The sequence below is a fragment of the Mustela erminea genome, chromosome 5 (genome assembly GCF_009829155.1).
Source record: "Mustela erminea isolate mMusErm1 chromosome 5, mMusErm1.Pri, whole genome shotgun sequence".
In the NCBI taxonomy this organism is placed as follows: Eukaryota; Metazoa; Chordata; class Mammalia; order Carnivora; family Mustelidae; genus Mustela; species Mustela erminea.
The window spans coordinates 45,604,267-45,623,261 of NC_045618.1; the positions used below are offsets into that span (position 1 = coordinate 45,604,267).

The window sequence follows — 18,995 nt, forward strand, 5'->3', positions numbered from 1 at the left end:
TATTCTCTATGTACATATGCCACAAATTTTTAATTAAAAAAAAAAAATTTAAGGGACGCCTGGGTGGCTCAGTTGGTTAAGCAGCTGCCTTCGGCTCAGGTCATGATCCCAGGGTCCTGGGATCGAGTCCCACATCGGGCTCCTTGCTCGGCAGGGAGCCTGCTTCTCCCTCTGCCTCTGCCTGCCTCTCTGTCTGCCTGTGCTCGCTCGCGCTCTCTCCCTCTGTCTCTGAAAAATAAATAAAAAATCTTTAAAAAAAAAAAAAAAAAAAAAAAAAAAAATTTAAAGAATCATTTATTTGAGAGAGAGTAAATGAGCAAGCAGGGAGGGAGAAAGGGAAATGGAAAGAGAAACCCAAGCAGACTCCAGCCTGAGGATGGAGGCCAATGTGGGGCTTGATCACACAACCCTGAGATCGTGACCTGAGCCTAAACCAAGAGTCAGACATTTAACCAACTGTGCCACCTACGTGCCCCAAGATTTTATTTTTAAGTAACCTCCAGCTAACATGGGGCTTGAACTTACAACCCCAAGAGAAGAGTTACATGTTCCACTGACTGAACCAGCTAGGTACCCTGTCAAAACTTTTTTTTTTTTAAAAAGCAAATAAAGGTTTCCAAAAAAGACATCCAGATGGCCAACAGACACATGTAAAGATGCTCAACATCATTCATCATCAGGGAAATACAAATCAAAACTATGGTGAGATACCTACCACCTCACACCTGACAGAATGGCTAAAATTAACAACACAGAAAACAATAGGTGTTTGTGAAGATGCAGAAAAAGAATTCTCTTGCACTGTTGGTAGAAATGCAAACTGATGCAGTCACTGTGGACAACAGTACGGACGTTCCTCAAAAAGCTAAAGACAGAACAACCCTATGAGCCAGCAAATGTAATACTAGGTTTTTATCCAAAGGATATAAAAATGTTGATTTGAAGGGACACATGTACCTCAGTGTTCATAGCAGCCATCAACAATAGTCGAATTATGGAAAAAGTCCAAATGTCCATCAACTGATGAAAAGATAAAGAAGACATGATGTATGTGTGTATACACACACACACACACACACACACTCCTGGATTTGCATTTCCCTAATAACTAGTGACGTTGAGCATCTTTTGTGCTTTATTGGCCATTTGAATATCTTTTTTTGGTGAAATATCTATTCAAGTACTTTGCCCATTTTTCCTTTTGATAGAATGTTTTTATAATTGGTCAGGTTTCACATTTTAAGTGTATATATATATATGTGTGTATGTGTGCGCGCACGGAATATTACTCAGCCATCAAAAAGAATGAACTCTTGCCATTTGCCCATTTGCAACAACATGGATAGAACTAGAATGTATGATGCTGAGTCAAAAAAGTTACTCAAAGACACATACCATATGATTTCACTCTATGTGAATGGGATGAGCACTGGGTATTATACGTAAATTCTAAATTCTACTCCTAAAACCAATACTATACTATGTTAACTAACTTGAATTTAAATTAAAAAAAAAAAAAAGTATGGAAGAAAAGGAACCATGTTAATCTGTGGAATCATGTTAATCACTTGGAAATATGGCACCTTGAGGTGAGCTACATTTAATGGACATATACTTAAAATGTGAAATCTGACCAATTATAAACAAATACAGTGAAAACTTTCTATCAAATTTAAAGAAAAATGGGCAAAGAACTTGAACAGACACTTCACCAAAAAAGTATATGCAAATGGCCAATAAAGCACAAGAAAAGATGCTCAACATCACTAGCTATTAGGGAAATGCAAATCAAAATCTCAGGAGTTACTCCTTATACCCTCTAGGGTGGCTGTAATTAAAAAACAAGACAAAACAGGTACAAAATAACAGCTGTTGGTGAGAATGTAGAAAAAATTAAAACCTTTGAACACTGCTGGTAAGAATCTAAAATGGTGCAGCCTAGATGCCTGGGTGGCTCAGTCAGCTGGGTGTTCAACTCTTGATTTCAGCTTGGGTCATAGTCTCAGGGTCATGGAATCAAGACCCGCCTTGGGTTTCATGATCAGCGGTGAGTCTGATTCAGATTCTCTCTCTCCATCTCCCTCTGCCCCTCATGTACTCATGCACACGAGCTCTCTCTAAATAAATAAAATAAAATCTTAATAAATAAATAAATAAATAAAACGGTGCATTTTACTTAAAAAGTAAAATACAGGGGGCCTGGTTGCCTCAGTCTGTAGAGCATGCAACTCTTGATCTCAGGGTCATGAGTTCAAGTCTCATGCTTGGCATAGAGACTACAAAAATAAATTAGAAATAAACTTAACAAAGAAAAAAAAAGTAAAATATAAAATTACCACATGGCCCAGCAATTCCATTACTAGCTACATACCCAAAAGAACTGAAAACCTGTATCTGAACAAAAACTTATATATGGGGGCGCCTGGGTGGCTCAGTGGGTTAAGCCGCTGCCTTCGGCTCAGGTCATGATCTCGGGGTCCTGGGATCGAGTCCCGTATCGGGCTCTCTGCTCAGCAGGGAGCCTGCTTCCTCCTCTCTCTCTCTCTCTCTCTGCCTCTCTGCCTACTTGTGATCTCTCTCTGTCAAATAAATAAAATCTTTAAAAAAAAAAAAAAAACTTATATATGAAGGTTCATAGAAGCACTATTTATAATAATCAAAAGATGAAAACAACCAAAAACACTATGAACTGATAAACACACAAATGTGGTATATCGGGGCGCCTGGGTGGCTCAGTGGGTTAAAGCCTCTGCCTTCGGCTCAGGTCGTGATCCCAGGGTCCTGGGATCGAGCCCCACATGGGGCTCTCTGCTCTGCAGGGAGCCTGCTTCCTCCTCTCTCTCTGCCTGCCTCTCTGCTTACTTGTGATCTCTGTCTGTCAAATAAAAAATAAAATCTTTAAAAAAAAAAAAATGTGGTATATCCATACTGTAGAATATTTTTCAGCCTTAAAAATAAAAATGAGGAGGGGCGCCTGGGTGGCTCAGTGGGTTAAAGCCTCTGCCTTCAGCTCGGGTCATGATCCCAGGGTCTTGGGATCGAGCCCTGCATCGGGCTTTCTGCTCAGCAGGGAGCCTGCTTCCTCCTCTCTCTCTGTCTGCCTCTCTGCCTACTTGTGATCTCTGTCAAATAAATAATAAAATATTTTAAAAAATTTTTAAAAAAATAAAATAAAATAAAAATAAAAATAAAAATGAGGGGCACCTCGGTGGCTCAGTGGGTTAAAGCATCTGCCTTAGGCTCAGGTCATGATCCCGGGGTCCTGGGATGGAGCCCCACATCGGGCTCTCTGCTCAGCAGGGAGCCTGCCTTCCCCTCTCTCTTTGCCTGCTTCTCTGCCTACTTGTGATCTCTGTCAAATAAATAAAATCTTAAAAAAAAGAGACTTTGTTTTAAAAATAATAATAATAAATAAAAATGAAGTACTGGTACATACTACAACATGAATGGACCTAGAAAACATCCTAAGTGAAAGTAACAGACACAAAACATCACATGTTATATAAAATATCACATGTTACATAATTTCACTTATATGATATGATATACCCAGAAAAGATAAATCCAGAGAGACAGAACGACAGATTAGTGTTCTCCAGGGGCTATGGAGAAAGAGGAACAAGGAGGAACTGCTTAATAGATTTGGGGTTTTTCCTTTGGGGATGATAAAATGTTTTGGAACTAGATAAAGGTTATACTTGCAACATATCATGAACATACCAAATGCCACAAATTATACACTTCAAAATACTTAATTTTGTGCCATGTGAATTTTACCTCAGTATGTAAAATAAGAGGGTGCTGGAACTGATAATGTCTTATGAAAACAATTATCCAAACAGGTAATGCTACTCTACTACTTACTACTTCCAAACCAAAACAAAATAACACTGAAATATTTTTCTAAGTTTATTTTTTTTTAGTAATCTCTACACGCAATGTGGGGCTCAAATTCATGACCTCAAGATCAAGAGTCGCATGCTCTTCTGACTGAGCCAGCCAAGAGTTCCAACATTGAAGTTTTTCTTAAACCTTTTTAAGATTAAATGCTGATTCGAAGGGGTATATGCACCCTAATGTTTATAGCAGCACTATCAACAACAGCCAAATTATGGAGAGAACTCAAATGTCCTTCAACAGATGAATGGATGAAATGGATAAAGAAGATGTGGAGAGAGAGAGAGAGAGAGAGAGAGAGAGCGCGCGCGTGTGTGTGTGTGTAAATGAAAAATTACTCAGTCAACAAAAAGAATGAAATCTTGCAACTACAACAACATGGATGGAACCACAGTGTATGATGCTAAGCGAAATATATCAGAGAAAGACAAACACCATGATTTCACCCATATGTGGAATTTAAGAAACAAAACAGATGAACACAGGGGAGGGAAGGAAAAAGACGATACAAACAAAAAGGAGGCAAACCATTAGAGACTAGAGTTCAGAAGACAAACTGAGGGTTGCTGGAGGGGAGGTGGATGGGGGGTAGGGATTAATAAGGGCACTTGTTGGGATGAGCACTGAGTGTTTCACATAGGTGATGAATCACTAAACTCGACTCCTGAACCGAATACTACACTCTATGTTAACCAACTTGAATTTAAAAAACAACAAAAACAAAACAAAACAAAACCCCCACACCATTTTAAGATTAAGATGCTCCTAACAGGAGTGTCTGGGTGGCTCAGTGGGTTAAGCAGCTGCCTTTGACTCAGGTCAGATCTCAGAGTCCTGGGATCAAGCCCTGCATCAGGCTCCCTACTCAGCGGGGAATCTGCTTCTCCTTCTCCCTCTGCCTCTCCCTCTGCCTGTGTGCTCATTCTTTCTCTCTCTCTCTCTCTCAAATAAATAATAAATAAAATCTTTAAAAAAGAAAATATGCTCTTGACATTTTTCTAAATCACAGTATTTCTTTAGAGAGAGAAAAGCAGTATTATACAAAGCTTCCCAAGCATAATTTATTCATGGACTTATATACTCTGAAATCTAATAAAAGATATTTTTAAAAGCTAGATGAGGTGGCTCTTCTAATTTAGTCACCATGAACAAAAAGGTCAAACAAAACCTGAAAACTCAGCTACTACAAGTTACTTCAAATTTTGTATCTAAAAATCACAATACAAAAATTTCCATTAGTTATCTTTCACAATCACTTTTAAAAAATAGATTCAAGTGGTCTTGTACCCAACACTGGGGACCCAACAGTCTGACTTGCCCTGTTACCTACTGTGAGCACTATTTCCCTTCTGACAGTGACTTCCCCTTGCTATATGTCACCTAGGATTAAAAATTTTTTGAGTTTTATTTATTTCTTGGTCTCCAGATATTACTAGCTGTTTGTTTAAAAAGAGGCTTTGGGGCACCTGGGTGGCTCAGTGGGTTAAGCCTCTGCATTTGGCTCAGGTCATGATCCCAGGGTTCTGGGATGGAGCCCTATATCAGGCTCTCTGCTCAGCGGGGAGCCTGCTTCTTCCTCTCCCTCTGCCTGCTGCTCTGCCTACTTGTGATTTCTCTCTCTGTCAAATAAATAAATAAAACTTCTTAAAAAAAATAAAAAATAAGAGGCTTTAGAGGTAGAGATACTTGAACTTGACATCCTGTGTGTATGCCTTATCAGCAACATGAACTTCAGAAGTAGTTTCCATTCTTGGCCTCATTGCTCAATCTGTAGAAGTGTAGTAATGGCCACACTTCAGGAGCTTATTATGAGAAAAAAAGTGAGATAATATGGCCAAAGCATTTAGCATACTGACCATTTCATAAATATTCAAACTACCATCACTATTATTACTATTCTGTGTTTTCACTAATAATTCCCTAGAAGAAACCCTCATGGCTGCTTGATTACATCCATTAGATTATGTCTGTGCCTCAACTGGCTTTCTTCATTCCTATCTTTTAGGAGTCCAAAGGACTCTGCACATCACCATCAGATTTACCTTCATCTGCATTTACCAGACATACAAATGCATGCTGTTAACTCCCCAGCTTAAAAAACTTTTATGAGTCTCTACTTAATGTCAACATCAAATCTAACTTCCTCCACCTGACATTCATTATCCTCTATTAACAGCTGTTTCTCAAACTTCAGTGTACATCAGAATCATCTGAAGTGTTTGTTCAAACAGATTGGTGGACCCCACCCTTAGTTTCCAATTCAGCAGATCTACAGCAGGCCTCAAAATCTGCATTTATAATAAATGTCCAGGTGATGCTAACACTGCTTGAGGAACCACACTCTGAGAAGTAGTACTCTTGTATGGCCCCATTCTGCCTCCTTAAGTTTATTTTTGTCTACTCTCTAAGTGGCACACACAGCTTTGATTGGATTAGTCTTTTCACGGGCTATGCCCAGGTCTCCCTCACTGCTTACCTTAGCTGCCTGCAAACACTTCCTTGCTTACTCAAATCCTACCTCTCTTGAGCTTGTGGTTCCCAGCACTCCCTGCACACTACAATGGAAAAGCTTTTTCACAAACTATGGAGGCACCTTCCCAAGATTCTGATTCAAATGATCCTGGGAAAAGTTTCCCCCAAAGGATTCTAAAGAGCTGCCAGAGCTGAGATCCACTACTTTACCTTCAATCTCCTGCCCATCAGGACTATGAACTGAATGTTCTCCCCTCAAAATTCCTACAGTATTCCCAGATTATATTAACAAGTTTGCACTCATTTACTTATTGGATTGTACTACTCTCACCCTACCATTTTAAGTCTTGTTTCTCCAACTTGATAAATAATCTTATCTTCAATTTCTGTATTTCTACAGCCCTAGCATGATGAATACACTGTTAGGAACTCTGTGGTTATTTCTTCATTGATAATGGATTTAAGTTAGAAGTCAGAATATTAAAGTATTTCTAATTTATCCAATCCAGGAAACTATGGTTCTTCTTCTTCTTTTTTTTTTTTTTAAATACAGTTCTACAACAAGCTTATTTTGTTATGGTGATTATTTAACTCCTTCCATCCCCAATAACTAAATTTAAAAGAAAAATACTAATTATCAAAATGCTGTGGGGAATAGTAAAATGATTAAAAGCATCATAAATCACTTCACAGTTGCTTCCTTAGAGCAAATAGCCTTGTCGAAATCCATTAAAGACTGTTTCAAAACAGTTAAAGAGAATCAAAGCACACATATTTAAAGATGCTGAAGCTCTGAATAGTTCTATGATTTGTTTTCTCAACAGATGTGCATCCTTCAAGCCCTGAATTCACCAGATGCATATTAAATTAATCCGTACTTTTAGTTTTACGTAACACTCCATTCCAGTTTTATAAATACACCACCACATAAAGCAGAATTCTACTGTTGCTTTCCGACATTAAATATTAACAGATTATTTCCACTGTGCAAAAAAAAATGTTAAGATTCATTTTAATGCAGTGGAATGTGTGCTTACAAAATATAGGCTATAATATCTTCATTATTTTTTAATTAGCCAGTTTCTATCCGGAATGTGAAAAATGACAAATTTGCTTGTAACTAAAGACCAAGTGACACCTGGCACTTTAAGAAATACACACTAACTCCCTCGACATTTCAGAAATTAGGAATTCAACCAAAAATTTGGTTTACTGCTGTAACTGTAGTTTTTTTTTAATTTTTACTTATTTTATTTTGACAGAGAGAGATCACGAGTAGGTAGACAGAGAGAGAGGAGGAAGAGGCTCAGCAGAGAGCCCGATGTGGGGCTTGATCCCAGGACCCTGAGATCATGACCTGAGCTGAAGGCAGAGGCTTAACCCACTGAGCCACCCAGGCATCCCATGTAACTGTAGTTTAATAGTCCACTTAAATTTTCTGGAAAATGTACCTCTTATAAAATTATAATTTCTCCATAAGCTAAAATGAATGAGTTCTTATAAGAGAAGTAGGACTGGACTGGGAGTCAGGAGATCTGGGTTCCAGTCTCACTCATTTGCTATTCCATCTTGAGCTCATCACTTAGCCTCTCTACACTTCAGTAATCTCAGTTGTAAAACCAAAGGGTCTACATAGACTATCTCTATGTTTTCTTTTAGCTTTATGATTCCATAATCTATGGAACTCAAGAAACACAAGCATTAACCAGATGAATCCCATTAAAGAGAAAGTAAGCTTACACACTGATAGATTTGGAAAGCATCTATCTCTGGAAAACCTAAATGCTTTCACACAAACAGATCATTCCTTGTGTCTATTGTTAATTAACTAGGTGAAAAAGCAAATAAAACCCATCAAACATGAGGTTACTAAACAGTTTTTGCATCATACCTTAGATGGCCAGAATATTTAGAGGTCAAAATAACAATTAAGGTTAAGATGTTCTAGAAAAATGGAAGGTGCCCTAGAAGTGCAGGAAAGGATAGTTAATAAAACCAAATAAAAGTAGATTCTAGCTAACAATTACTACTTAGGCTATATAAGAAAGAGTGTCTCAGGAAAGCATTTTATTAGATTTAGAACAGCTATTCCCTCTGAATGCAAACTAGAAATAATCAGGCAACCACGATCTTTGCCTGCTCAAGCATCTGGATAGTCTTCAACCAGTGTAACAGAAAGAAGCAAAAACCAGAAAGGGCATCAAGAAATCTACATAATACCCTGTACAACAATAAAAGGCAAGTGGCAAAGGACTTTAACTTTAGTAATAGTTCAAAAATTCTGAATTTAGATCTCCCTCAAGCCCTGTTATCACATACAACTGTCATATGGCCAGGATCACACTTCTTAATACCCAATTACATATCTCAAAGAATTAAGCACCTGTCGATTAATGCCTAATATCTAACATAATCTTTTTGAAAGGGAAATTCAGACTCTGAACAATGCTTCTAATTACATCTGACAATGTAAGGAAAATCTCTTTTCAAAACCACTCCCACATTATTTTATTCATTTTTATTTCTTTTTTTTTTTTTTTTTTTTTTTAAAGATTTTATTTGTTTATTTGACAGACAGAGATCACAAGTAGGCAGAGAGGCAGGCAGAGAGTGAGAGAGGGAAGCAGGCTCCCTGCTGAGCAGAGAGCCCGATGCGGGACTCGATCCCAGGACCCCGAGATCATGACCTGAGCCGAAGGCAGCGGCTTAACCCACTGAGCCACCCAGGCGCCCTCATTTTTATTTCTTAAAAAAAAAATGCACCCAGGGGCTGGAGGCAAAAGGGAAGCTTGAACTGGCAGAGCACAGAAGATTTCTAGGAAAATGAAAGCACTCTGTATATTAAATGATGGATAGTATACACTTTTACAAACCCATAGATTGTATAAAACAAAGAATGAATCCTAGGCTACTATGGACTTCCGGAGATTATGATGTGTCAATAGAGTTCATTAAATGTGTCAATTTATTCATCAACTGTAACAAATGTACCACTCTGGTGGAGAGGATGGGGGAAGCCATACATGTATAGTGCAGAAAGTTTACGGGAAATCTGTTTTGTTCCTTTCAATTTTGTTGTGAACCTAAAACTGGCCTTAAACAATAGTCTTTGGGGGCACCTAGGTGGCTCAGTCGGTTAAGCGTCAGACTCTTGGTTTCGGCTCAGGTCATGATCTCGGGGTCATGGGATGGAGCCCCAAGTAGGTCTCTGTGTTCAGCGGGGAGTCTGCTTAAGGATGCTCTCTCTCTCTCCCTCCCTCTGCCCCTAGCCTTGCTCACACATGTACGTGCTCTCTCTCTTAAATAAATAAGTAAATCCTTAAAAAATAAAACAAAATCTTTTTAGGGGGCACCTGGCTGTCTCTGTCAATAGAGCATGCAACTCTTGATCTCGAGGTTGTAAGCTGGAGACCCACACTGGGTACAGAGATTACTTAAAAATAAAATCTTTAGAAAAAGTCTTTCTTAAAAATACCACATTAACATTTTTTGAGTAGAAACATTTTATAAAACAAATGAACACTATTTTTTTTAAAGATTTTATTTATTTATTTGACAGAGAGAAATCACAAGTAGATGGAGAGGCAGGCAGAGAGAGAGGGAAGCAGGCTTCCTGCTGAGCAGAGAGCCTGATGCGGGACTCGATCCCAGGACCCTGAGATCATGACCTGAGCCGAAGGCAGCGGCTAAACCCACTGAGCCACCCAGGCGCCCACAAATGAACACTCTTGAGCAAAAATATCAATAGACACACGGTCCTTAAACCTTTTACAAAAATTAGCTCAAAGTGGATCTTTTTGTTTTTTTCTTTAAGATTTTATTTATTTATTTGATGGAGACAGAGAACAGGAGAGTACAAGCAAGGGGAGCAACAGAGACAGAGGGAGAAGCAGGGAGCGTGACGTGGGACTCAATTCCAGGACCCTAGGATCACGACCTAAGCCAAAGGCAGTAACTTAACCAACTGAGCCACCCAGGTGCCCTTAAAATGGATCTTTTTAAAAAAAATGGACCTGGGAACTTAGTGTAAAATGTAAAATTATAAAAACTCTTGAAGATCACACAGAACACATGTATATAACCTTGAGTCTGGCAATGAGTTTTTAGATGCGATACCAAAAGCATACTCAATGAAAGAAAAACTTGATAAGGTGGACTTCATTAGCATTTAAAACTTTTATACTACGAAAGACAAGAGAATAAACAGGCAAACCACAGATTGGGAAAAATATTTGCAAAAAACCATATCTGATAAAAATATGTATCCAAATTAAACAAGGAACACTTAAAACTCAACAATAAGAAAACAACCCAATTTAACAGACAGAAGAGTGAACAGACACCTCACCAAAGAAGATATGTAGATGGCCAATAGGCATGGTGCTCAACATTTTATGTCATTAGGAAACTGCAAATTAAAACACATATTAGAAAGGGCACCTGGGTGGCTCAGTGGGTTAAGCCTCGCCTTCAGCTCAGGTCATGATCCCAGAGTCTAGGATTGAGCCAAACATCAGGCTCTCTGCTCAGCAGGGAGCCTGCTTCTCCCTCTCTCTCTGCCTGCCTCTCTGCCTACTTTTGCCTACTTGTGATTTCTCTGCCAAATAAATAAATAATCTTTAAAAAAAAAAACCACATATTAGAATGGCTAAAGTACAAAAAACTGATCATACCAATTCTGGCAAGGATGTAGAGCAATAGGAATACTCATTCATTGCTGATGGGAAGGCAAAATGATAAAACCACTTTGGAAGACAGTTTGGCAGTTTCCTATAAAATTAAATATATGTTTACCATACAATCCACCAATCAAGCTCCTAGGCATTTACCTATAGGAGCTATCAAGCCACAAAAAGACATGGATAAACCTTAAATACATACAACACAAAGAGTAAACCTTAATAAGAAATAGTGTGTTACAGTTAATAATAATGTATCAATATTATACATTAATTGTAATGAATGTATCACACTAACACAAGATGTTAATAATTGGGGAAATGGATGGAATGTAGTTTTGTGGATATGGAAATATGGAATTCTACCTGCTCAACTATTCTGTAAATTTAAAAATGTTAAAAAAAAAAAAAAGTCTTAATTAAAAAAAAAAACAAAAAACGGGGGGGGGGGCGGTGGCTCAGTGGGTGGCTCAGTGGGTTAAAGCCTCTGCCTTCGGCTCAGGTCATGATCCCAGAATCCTGGGATCGAGCCCCACATCAGGCTCTCTGCTCGGCAGGGAGCCTGCTTCCTCCTCTCTCTCTCTGCCTGCCTCTCTGCCTACTTGTGATCTCTATCTGTCAAATAAAGTAAATAAAAAAATCTTTCAAAAAAAACAAAACAAGTATCTTTGGATAGGATATATTATTACTTTAGGCTACAGAAATTTGAGAACAGTGAAAGAAATTAACTTTAAATAAAATCAAATTTAAATCTATTTAAATTTTTTTAAAAATTAACTTTAAACCCCTTGCCTTTTTCCTAGCATTAGTCATACCCCTGCTCACTACCACCTACATGAGAGAGTAACATCTAAGAAATGGAGGAAAAAATTCCAGCTAAGAACTGCTTGACCACAGCTATGGTTAGCAATTTAGCCTGAAGAACTAAAATGAAATCTGATGATTACCATGGACATTACACATACATACAGACACACACACACACACACACACACACACACAAAACTTAAAAAACATTTTCACACCACTCAGCAGACAATATGTATCAGTACATATATATATGTATGTGTGTATGTTTATATATATATATATGTATGTGTGTGTGTGTATATATATATGTATAAAACACAAGGAAAACGTCATGTACAGTACTTTCATTTAGAGGCCCATAAGTCCTCAACACCCCTTTTTCTACGTTAGAAAATGTAAACTACAGAAATCAGTGTGCATCCAATGCTATATTATTCCTTGGAAATTTTATATGTCATTTTAATGAAGAAACTATAGCATTTTGACAGGCTTACCCAGCACCCAGAGGTGTTGCACCAAGTTGTCTTTGGTGGCAAAGGCAAAGGCTACCTTTTCACTCAGCTTCTCTGGCCAAGGCAAAATCCAAGAGAATATCCCTTTCCCCAGTATGTCTATGCCTCCATTGTGATGGGTGAGCAATTATTGAAGAACAATTCCCATCCCTGACACCCTAGCCCTTGCCACAACTACACTGCCCACTTGGAGTTTCTGGTGAGGAAGAGACTACAGGAGTATCGGGGCAGGCCATTAGTCTTCCTATAATATCAGAACATTTCTGCTGCAGACAAAGCATGGCACTCTTCTATCCAGATTGCTCTCTCTCCAGTCCATTTCTAAGAGACCATGCTAGTAGTATTTTATAGTTTCTCAAAGATGCCTGGGTGTTTCTAGTCTATGCCAGGTGCCAACTACTGTAACCTGAATAAATAATGGTCTTTTCCAGCTCAGTAAACCCAAAAGCCTATCCTCAGGATTTATGAAGATCCGGACTGAAAAATCCAAGTATGTGGCCTATGAACTATATGGTGCCATTTAGATGAAAATAATAGCAAATGGCATATGGTAAGGCAAAACTCCCTACTGAAAGATTAAATTTAAGTGGACTTACCACTAAATACAAAAAATCCTCAGCAAAAGCTTCTCTTCTAGATATAACATGAGAGAATAAAAGATTTATTCTGTATCTCCATAATCCATTTTTTAAGCAACTTCCAGCAACAAGTGTTGACAAAAATGGTTTAAGTGAATGATGACAAAGATGACTACCTAATGTTCATATAATTTGAAATGACTTACTTTTAGCCGTTGTCTGTGATCTTTTTGTGTAACAATATAAAAATCCAAGTTCTTTTAGTTACATGTTCACTGATACAGCTGAAATTACATAATCTAAATCTACTGAGGATCTTTATTTTTAAAAAATAATCTGATGAATTCAAAGCCATAAAACATGAAGGGGTGAGGGAATAAGGAATCTGAAACAGATGGCATCTGATTTTTTTCCTGAGTCCATCTTGAACATAATCCCAATAATGTCAAGATCCAATTTAGCTCTCCAAATAAGTAATCCACAAAATTTAAAATGGTATTTCTGAAGTAATTTCATTTTTTTTACCCTCCCAGCTTCTCAAAGTTTCTAATTAGGCAGAAATGAGTACAGATAACTTAGATGTTAAAAAGAGAAAAACTGGGCGCCTGGGTGGCTCAGTGGGTTAAGCCACTGCCTTCGGCTCAGGTCATGATCTCAGGGTCCTGGGATCGAGCCCCGCATCGGGCTCTCTGCTCAGCAGGGAGCCTGCTTCCTCCTCTCTCTCTCTGCCTGCCTCTCTGCCTACTTGTGATCTCTCTCTGTCAAATAAATAAATAAAATCTTTAAAAAAAAAAAAAAAAAAAGAGAAAAACTATCATGCCACAAATTCTGAAGTTCTTTCATGAAAATCCACTTCTTTATCTAAAGCCACTGAAAAGCAATTTCTACCAAGACTGATGATATTAAAATCTGTCTGTGATATCAACCTTTTTTTTCTTTATACAGTTACAGTGATTATTTATCCTTAATAGAGACCAAATCGTATCTTCAGAAAGCAATATACTTTTAAAAAAGCAACAAGCTCTGGAAGACTATTCATTTGGTTTGAATAAAGCACTACTTGGCATTTTTTAAACATTTCCACAGTAACTCTTTACTACCAAATTGGCAACACCAGTAAAATTAACTGTACTTTGTTCCTTATATGTTTCCAGCATATGCTTATATAAATCTTCCCAATCTTTCCTAAATTTTTTTGATATCATTCAAGAGATGCAACAGTAAAGAAACATTTAGTCATTTTTAGATTTCCTGACAAGCAAATTCCAAAACTGACAACTGCAAAGATCCCCGTAAGGGCCACATACTTTGAGTGGAAAAGGTCATTGAGAAAAGTGCCCCAGTGGTCTCTAATATTGCCTACTATTTAGGCAGATATTTTTCCTCTAACAGCTAGTATCCTACCTCATATCCCAAAGTAAATTTAATTTAGTAATAAAGTTCTATCAGAATATAGGGGGGAAATGGGAGCTTCTGATAGCTTTACCAAAGCAAAATAATACAGCCTCAATTTTAAGGTCTAAAAGATGATTAAAAATGATGATCCAGGGAAACACGGCTAAAAGGTTATGTATACACTAAAGAGTTTATACCAAAAAAAAAAAAAAAAAGACTTTATACTCTCAGAAAAGCCATTTAGAAACCTGAATAATCTTACCAAAAAAAATCTGTTTAAGTGTAGCAAAAATATAATTTCAACTCTTTAAAAATAATATTCTTTGGGGCACCTGGGTGGTTCAGTTGCCTTCAACTCAGGTCATGATCTTGGGGTCCCGGGATCGAGCCCCGCATCGGGCTCTCTGCGTGGTGGGGCACCTACTTCCTCCTCTCTCTCTGCCTGCCTCTCTGCCTACTTGTGATATCTGTGTGTCAAATAAATAAATAAAATCTTTTAAAAAAATAATAATATTCTTTAATAATTCAAAATATAGGGGCGCCTGGGTGGCTCAATAGGTTAAAGCCTCTGCCTTCGGCTCGGGTCACGATTCCAGGGTCCTGGGATCGAGCCCCGCATCGGGCTCTCTGCTTGGTGGGGAGCCTGCTTCCTCCTCTCTCTCTCTCTGCCTGCCTCTCTGCCTGCTTGTGATCTCTGTCAAATAAATAAATAAATAATCTAAAAAAAAAAAGGCAAACACTATTAGTTGATAATCTGACAGAATAGGTTACATATAACTGTATCATTTTACATTTATAAAATGAGGGGTGCCTGGGTGACTCAGTGGGTTAAGCCTCTGCCTTAGGCTTAGGTTATGGTCTCAGGGTCCTGGGATCGAGCCCCGCATTGGGCTCTCTGCTTGGTGGTAAGCCTGCTTCTCCCCTCTCTGCCTCCTCTCTGCCTACTTGTGATCTCTCTCTCTCTCTCTGTGTTAAATAAATAAATCAATAAAAATAAAATCTTTTTAAAAAATAAAAAAATAATATATAAAATGAATATAAAAACTTATTATTCTTAGACTTAGTTCTATATTATCATCATGAATGATTTAAAAGCAGAAATTCATTCCATTTTCATTTGTTTTACAGAATTTTATACAAAAGAATTCTGCAAGTAGGGACACCTCGGTGACTCAGTTGGTTAAGCATCTGCTTTTGGCTCAGGTCATGATCCCAGAAGCCTCAATCCAGTTCCCTGCTTAGGAGGGAGTCTGCTTATCCCACTCCCTCTGTATCTCTCCCCAGCTTGTACTCTCTCAAATAAATAAATTAAATGTCTAAAAAAAAAATTCTGTAAGTATTGCTAATAGTTTAAGTCTAATAAAGATGAGTCATGCTACTGATGTTGATGTTAATTTTAAAATTACAACTACTTTCTATTTTATGCCCCAATTTTAATTCTCTTCAGACATATGAAGTTAATTAAACTTTATATAAGTTATATGTATGGAAGTCATGAATTACTATATTGCACACCTGAAACTAATATAACACTGTTATGTTAACTGGAATTAAAAACTTAAAAGAAAATATATATACATTACTATTTTAATTTTTTCAATCAATCTACACTATACACACTACAATTCTGAGCAAAACTTTTCAAACAATGGTCACTTCAATAAATGCACATATTGTTTTCTCTTTTGTAGAGTTTAAAGCACTTACTAATAACTGAATTTCATGCCGCTTATGGTAAATTTCTAGAAGCCACTGAAAGTCCTATTGTATACATATGTTTTTGCAATATTATCCAGTTCCCTTCTCATCCTGGGCTATGTTGACTGGAGAGATTAATAATAATTGATCTTTCAATTAGAAGGTGTTTACGGCGGTGCCTGGGTGGCTCAGATGGTTAGACGTCTGCCTTTGGCTCAAGTCATGATCTCCAGGTTCTGGGATCAGGGCCACATCAGGCTTCCTGTTCAGTGGAGAGCCTGCTTTTCTCTCTCCCACTGCCTCAACCCTACTTGTGTGCTCTCTGTGTCTCTCAAATGAAAAAATAAAATCTTAAAAAAAAAAAAAAAAAAAGAAGGTGCTTACATTTAGGGACACCTGGTGGCTTGGTCATTAAGTAGCTCCCTTCAGCTCAGGTCATGATCCCAGGGTTTGGAAGGAGTCCCGCACGGGGCTCCTTCCTCAGCAGAAGTCTGCTTCTCCCTCTGCCTGCTGTTCCCCTTGCTTATGCACGCTCTCTCTCCCTCTGACAAATAGATAAAATCTTTAAAAAATAAAACAAAACACTGTGGAAAGGGACTGCAGACTGAGAAATGAAGGCGCTTCCATTTAAAGTGCACTGTTATTTAATTTTTTCTTTTAAGAAGACTCCATGTGAGTTGAGTCCAACTCCGGGCTTGATCTCCATCCTGAGATCAAGACCTGAGCTGAGATCAAGAGTCTGAGGCTTAACCCACTGAGCCACCAAGGTGCCCCTAGAGTGGACTGTTATTTAAATACAACACACACACACACTTAAAATATTGGTAAAAATTTTAACTCATTTACTTAGGAAGAAACTAAATCTCCGGTAGATCCCATGACTTGCCCATGGTCAACAACTAGCCAGTGGCACAGTCTGGGTTCAATCCCAGATTTACCTATCTCAAAGCCAATACTTCCACTTGACCACAATTATCTCCTTAAAAGATTAAGAGACAGGCTCAAAAGCTGAGGATCTTGTCTCTATGAACGTTCACGTATCTATTCTGAGCCATCTATCACCACACGGTACCTACAATTCAGTCGCTAATTAAAATATAAATGAAGAGGATCTTTCTGCTTCATTTAAACTAGGACAGGCATTCTGACAGGTAAGAGATTGGAAAAGGAGGCTTGCCTCAACATGTCTCTCCTAGACCTCTACATCTATATGGTCCCCCCAGCCTATTTTGTATAAACATGCATATCTACCAAACAAAGCTATGCCCAACTAGCCTGTAGTTTGGTGCTTTTCCGTGTTGCACTTTTCTAAGACAATTTATATGAGATTTAACATCGAACTGGGAGACCTGGCTGAATATGCCATTCTGGCACTTTCCAAATATCTGAAGTATCATTTAAGGGCAAAGAACCTCACCCTCTTTTTTACGCTATGATGCTTGCCCACTTGGGAGGTACAGCTCCGGTAGGGCTCTGGGGCGAGAGAGCAGTAAAGGAAGAAGTGAGGGAAGCACACGGAAGTTGGGTGGAGGGAGGTCTCCTTACCCACTCTTCTGCCCTAGCTCCGCCAAGGGCGGCTCCCCGTGGTGCCCAGTCGACTCACAACCCCCACAACCCTGGAAGCCGTTGCTCTGTCTCAAAAGGGTAGGCAGGGGAAGCAAGGGACTGCCCCAACCACTCGAACAAGGTCCATTCTCCCCTTCTGGCCCGGGAGGATGCTCCCCCCCTTCAGAGCGAATCCTCCAGGTGGCAAACTCCGGTCCACTTCAGCCGAAGTCTTCTGCATCCGAAGGGGCGCCTCCCCCGCAACCTGGAGCTGGCCACCCGAAACTCCCCCAAGCGGTCTCCCCCAAAGCCTCCATTCCACCCCCACAACCCGCCACAGAAACACACGCCGGCCTGCGCCCCACCCAGGATTTCCACGGCCCCCTCCCCAACACGGAGAAGGGCCCCCCGACCAGTCCCTACAGACACACACACTCTCAGGTTCCAGCCTCCCGGACTCCGTCGAATCCGGAGTGAGTACCTGGTCCGGCAGTGCTCCGAGGCTCAGATTGGGCGGGCGCGGTACCCTACCGGAGCCGCCGAGTGCTTCTCCAGCCACCCGCAGTGGTGGCTTCTCTCTTTCCCAGGAGCGGGAGGGAGGAGAGGTGAGGGAGGGGAGGGGGAAAGCGAGGAGCCGAGGGGCTGTAAGAGCCGAGCCGGAACCACTAGCGCTGGCCCCACCCTCGGCCCGGCGCAGAGCACCCCGGCGCTCCTGATAGGACAAACTTAAAGCAGGCAAAGAGAAAGGGACACCACCACTTCCGGGTCATCCCCACTACTGCCCCTCCCTAGCAACCGCGTGGGGTTGCTAAGCGGAAGTGCCTTCAAAGACAACCAACCCCATTTCTTCTGAGACTACCAGGAGGCAGCTCTGAGGGGCTACCTTTTTGGAAACACCCTCTTACCTTTCCCCCGTGGTCTTAGAAGGGACACACTCTTCGCCGTCAGAGACGCGGAGCCCAGCTTGCTTTTCCCTTCAACTGTAGTCCCCCCTCAACCCCCAGGCACTATGTACACCTGCTCCCTCCCAACCTGAGTCCAGGCCAACCCATTGACTCCTCCTAAGGCTCTCTCTGGTCCCTCGTGGGAGTTTTCTTCTGGCGACTTAGCAAGCATCTCCCTCTTGTGGATTTTCAGTTATGTTTCAGCTGGGTTTAAAAATTCTTCAATGTTACAAAAGCTTTTTCATGGACTTCATTCACCTGTGACAGCCTCTGAAACCGAACGGTGAGAAAAGTTTTGTCTTCACCTATCTTATCTTTTGTGAGGATTACACATTTAGGTACAATCTAGAAATAGCCTAGCTTAAATGGAAGGGAAAAACAGGATTGGCTGTAAGTCGAGTAGAGCTATTTTGATCCAAAAGAAGTCGGTAATCAAGCTAGGGAAAGACAACATTTAATCCTCCA

General features: G+C 39.6%; 1 protein-coding gene across 12 annotated transcripts in view; it reads right to left on the minus strand.

Moving 5' to 3' along the window:
* The window catches only part of CSNK1G1 (casein kinase 1 gamma 1), a 202,834-nt gene extending 184,531 nt beyond the window's left edge, over positions 1 to 18,303 (minus strand). For 4 of the 12 annotated variants that reach the window (XM_032342845.1, XM_032342837.1, XM_032342838.1 and 1 more), the window contains exon 1: positions 18,068 to 18,301. The gene's annotated coding sequence lies outside the window, so the exon portion shown is untranslated. Of the gene's footprint in view, positions 1 to 12,352; positions 13,528 to 18,019; positions 18,045 to 18,067 lie in introns of those variants that run through there. The other 8 variants (XR_004285705.1, XR_004285704.1, XM_032342846.1 and 5 more) reach the window with 4 other exon arrangements.
* Positions 18,304 to 18,995: the final 692 nt, after the last annotated feature.